This window comes from Mizuhopecten yessoensis, unplaced genomic scaffold (assembly GCF_002113885.1).
Source record: "Mizuhopecten yessoensis strain PY_sf001 unplaced genomic scaffold, ASM211388v2 scaffold2691, whole genome shotgun sequence".
NCBI lineage: Eukaryota > Metazoa > Mollusca > Bivalvia > Pectinida > Pectinidae > Mizuhopecten > Mizuhopecten yessoensis.
In genome coordinates, this window is record NW_018404672.1 from 54,590 (window position 1) to 59,896 (window position 5,307).

The following is a 5,307-nucleotide window of genomic DNA, read 5'->3' on the forward strand; positions in this document are numbered from 1 at the left end:
TGACTTGCCGTCGTTGGCTACAAAACCGGCCAATATAAGACTGTCTAACAAACTCTGAATGTCTTGTACATGTGTCAAAATCAAAAAGAATAACCCCCACCCATCATCTAGATACACAACAATACAAATTCCATGTTCCTCCAGAATTTTACAAGGGGTCTTATCACTTTTGTGAAAATATACGGAGCTGAAGAAAGATCGAACGGAACAACCGTAAAACAAAAGTACCTGGTTCTCCCGTTAATTACTTATGAGAGTGTGGAGTGGATATAAAGGGTATTAGATAATCGTCAGACAAAACACTCAATATATAATCGCTTGCTTCTACAGAGGTTTTCCAGTAGTCTACCCACTTTTTAAACGGCCTTTAACACCAGAAATGTATTCAGAATTACGTTTAATATGAGATTCTGAAATTTCATAGTTCTCATCATTATGCTGACAATTACATATGTCATGAGTGTGGTACTTAACTGATTTGTCTTCACTTTCCGACGGGATCTGAGATCTTTGGACAATTTGCTCTCCAGTGTCCGACTCCACCACAGGCATGGCAAATGTCCGTAGGGGCGGGGCTGCCACGCCCCTACCGCCGAACTGGGGCCAGATCGCTCCGCGCTGAAACCTGGTATGCTGGTGAAACTGAGGGGAGCCACAAACAGTAGCAAAATGATTGCTGCCAGTAGTATGGGAGCCATACAGTTTTCCCGGGGGTCCAACCGCAGCAGCCGCGGGGGTAGATTTCTCTTGAACACGCTTCTTGCGTTGAGCCCGGAATTCCGCCTGACGAATTTTCATTCCATCTTCTGAGTCGCTGGCGAGCTCGTCGCTTTTATATTCCTTGACGGTGTCCCATGGCCGACCACAAGCGGATTTGTCCGCCATACGGATAAGTTTGTTTCGTTTGTGAATTAAGGTTTTGATTTTTGACAGGCTTAACAATGTGGAGTTTGCATCACATTTATGAACAGCTTTCTCTGCTAGTTCAATTTCGTCAAGCACTTCGTTATTAAACTCAAATTGTTTTTGGTTACCGTTAAATTTAAACTTCACGTCCCTTTCCTTTTTCAATCGCTTGAAAGATTTAACGGATAGGACCTGTTCATCCTGTATATCGTCACGGAATCTGTTTAGCCTCTCGTTCAGGTATACGTAAGTGGTGAATACTTGCTGGTTCCTTTGCCGGAGGGACAGGATTAGAGTCAACTACTTCCTCTAAACATTCTTTTTAAGACATTACAGCGTGGTCCCAAGTAAGAAGAGCACAGAAAACCGAGTCCGTATCGTTCAATTGCTAGGCAGACACAGACACCTGTACGTGTCATCACTGTCCTAAACTCACCTATCGCATGTGCATGTAATGCAGCACGTGCTGAACTCTGACCCGGACTTTCCCATGCACTCATTTACATAACTATGATAATTTTATTCAAAACGGGTACAAAATCTAACTAAAATGTTTCTTGAAACCAAAATCTTTTTAGACACTAAAGACAGTAATAAAAGTTGCTGATGCATGTCTATAACGCAATAAAAAAGTGACCAAATTATCGTGATTTTCCAATATCAAAAAGGGATGCAGTATTTTCTTCACTATTACGCAAACACCACAATAAGACAAATATCCATTTGCCGTACTAGCCCGTGTGCCCTTAGAGCCTGGCGTTTAATGCATTTTACAAAATGAAAACAAGCTGACAATATACATTCGATAACCTGCATGTTCCAATATTCAAAGTACATGTTGCATTATGCACAGTACACTTTGAAGACACAGTCATATTTGCAGCATTATATAAAAAATATACTCGGAGCTCGCCGTCATCAACATAACCTGCCGCCCAGGAAAAAAACCAGAGATAATCCCCGGAAATCTGTGTCCGACTTGGCGGGAAAGCAATTACATCCACTGCAGGATAGTGACCTGCGCTAGAGTTTATAGAAAAAAAACCGCAACACGTCGAAAAACAAATATATATAATTACCCTATTCATGGACATCATTCTAGTATATTTCATAACTAATGACAAAGAAAACAAAGAAAAAAACTGTCCGCACTCTACGGTACACGGCTAGAGAATGACCCAACTATACTCTATAGCCACGTGTATCCGGCTACTCAACAGCACGAGCTGCTTGCTTCCTTGTGCCGATAAGACAAATAAATCCCGCATTTTCTTTCAGAACCGCGGGATTATTTGAGTCTTTTTAGCGAGATTTCATTTATGTTTCGAATCAATTTTTGCAATCAACAGGCAAGCCCCGCCTTCTTTTCTATATGTAGCAGAACAAGAAATTACAAGGCACATAGGATCAGGACATGTAGAATTTTTTTACAATATTTTGTAAAAACCAGCGGGCGACGTTTATCCTTTTTTCAGGATAAATAAACGTTTTACAGTGATTTTATAGCTGTTTTGGATTATCCACAGACTCAGTGTTATCTTATAGAGCAAAATAAGTGTTAAAAGTTAAGGCGGTAAATTCAAATCTCCTAACCATATGACAAAAGGCTTCGTGGATAAAGCGAGGACTTTAAAAAAAATTGTAATCTACATATCATTCCATGGTACCGTAATAATTATTTATTTGTCAGTGATTTTTTCCATGAGATTAGAGAAAAAGTGGGGCCAACTACACATATGGAGGACAACACGGCGGTAACAAATGCGACGTTTTCGTATTTTAAAATACGACTTGGAACATTGGCGATTACATGAGAAAGCAACCTACTTATGCATCAAATTTCTGGATCCGCCCTGCTTCCAAAACACCTGCTCTTATACTCATTGAACTTTATCAAGCGTTGCGGTGTAAATATTTGCCTTAGTTTTGACGATTTTGAATTCAAATTTTTGTCGAAATTTTGTTAGCATCTTGCGTCTGCTTGGCTTTTTGTGTGACTGTTTCTCCCCTTTCCTCATTTGTGTAACATCGCTAGAGGTCCATGTTTATATCGTTTACCTTACCAACCCGAAAAGATGTAACAACAAGAATTGAAAGTTGCTAATTCTCGTCTTTACGAGACGAAACGGTGAAACAACGAAATGCCTGAAATGAGCCACCGTAGTTTTATACTCGGAACGTTAAGGTGAACAAAAAAAGCTTTTTGAATTTCTCTAACAGGTCCCCGAAGTTCGATGAAACGGTTAGAGACAGAGGTATAAGAGAGAAATGAGGACGGAGGTTGGTTTCGATATTTCTTGACAACAAAGTCCGAGTCATCACAGCACGTAAAGCAAACTTTAGTACTTATTTTTGCGGGAATTGTAGCGAGTTTTTTGTCATAGATATAATCGCGAAGACTTGAAATCTTCCTGCTTTTTTTCTTTCTGATTATGCTTCTTCTCTTCTCACAAACTAACGCGAGAATAAAAGTCTCGCTAGAAATAAGTGAATAACAGTAAAAACTGGAACATTCTATGCATGGTGTGTATATATATATGGATTGAACGGGTTTTTTTTTATTTTCATGCCGGTATGAACGCAAATCGGTTACATCCATATTGCATAAAGCACGCAAGGGCTTCAATAAGTAACCGATTTGCGTTCTTACCGGCATGAAAATTTAAATAAAACGCCGTTCAATCTATATATTTACATTTTTACTATAGCACAAATGTTTTAGTTTATTTATTTGTTCTTAAAAAAAAATATTTATTTACTGCGTTTTGTTTATGTGTTGTCCTATAAACAACATTGGTCGAACAGCCCTATTTTAATCAAATTGTCGCTAATAATTAACTGTAGTTATTTGAGTGTTTGAAGTAGGGGTATTTCCAAATGTTAACCGAAGCGAAATGTCAAGACTCTCATTGACGTCATAAGTAAACCACGTAATACGTCATTTAAGGATTAATTGAATATATTTTTTATGTTATGGAGATATAACACAAAACACGGAGTGTACTCTCAATAAACCGCGAAAGCAGGACAAAAGCCGTTTCCCATCACGTACAGCAGTTGACCTGACTCAAAGTGTATACATTGTGTAGTTTGGACAAAATGCACTATGCATCTTAGGGTTGAGGCTGGAGGTCATCTGTACACTTAAAATTGATTATAAATAAACTACACTTCAGTGTTTTAAACTCGAATGGTCAACAGATTTGTGCATTGATCTATTCCGGAATGGCTGTATTTAGATCACAGAGACCTGGGATTTGTTACAGCCATATTTGGACCTAACCTAATGTGTTCAGAGTAATGTTAAATGTTTTAGGGGTTTAGATCGACTTTCGCTGAAACTTACATCCCCAATGGCTACTTGTATATATAATCATAGGGACCTTGCTGGTACTGTATGTCTCCTATCTAAGAACCTTGCTGACACTGTATATCTCCTATCTAAGAACCTTGCTGGTACTGTATATCTCCTATCTAAGAACCTTGCTGACACTGTATATCTCCTATCTTAGAACCTTGCTGACACTGTATATCTCCTATCTAAGAACCTATATTTCCGGTATCCAGTGTTTATTTGACCTCAGCGACAACTGTACAGTTATATAGGTATCCAGTGTTTATTTGACCAGAGTTGATTGATTGATAGGTTTTACGTCCGCTTCACTACCGCGTATTTCGGTTATCCAGCAGACGAAGAACAGAAAGGAAAATGAGTAGAAGGGATAAAGTATGGAGTAAAAGAGTAGAGGAGGGGAAAGTTTAGAGAAGGGGCCGTCTATCCTATATATATTAAATGTATAAGTCTAGTTTTTGTAAGACGGCTCCTATGCCTAATAATGCCTTAACCTAACACTCATCGTACAGCATCACCAAGTCAGGACCGGAAGTGAGGTACTGTGCCGCCTCCAGCCAAACCAGCCCCTGCCTAATCTATGAATTTGGTTTGTATATAAAATTTGGAAGTCCATCTAAATGACTTAATAAAGAGACCCTAGTTCTAACGGTCTAAAATTTTGGATAAAATTTTCACTATCCTCTGTGTCGGCGTTTACGCGCCTACTCTTTTTCGAAAAACCCAGAGGGATGTTTTTTCGTGCGTGATTGGACAGTTCTCACACGGGTCACCATTTATAGTCCCATCCGACGGACTGTATATTAGTGGTTAGTGTCATGCATGTGCTGTTTTTTTGTTGTCCGTTCCATGTACTCCTCTCCTCATCATTCGTCACTGAGAATAAACATGACTATACTTGTACCAATGTCATCTTTCGTATAAACCTCGACTTGTCTTTCACTTATTTCTGTTCATCGTTCCGACATTTATGATTTTTAGTGAATAGTGTGATCATTAGTATGGGTAAAGAGGAAAAACGGATAGGGTGTGTGGAGGAGGGGGGGGGG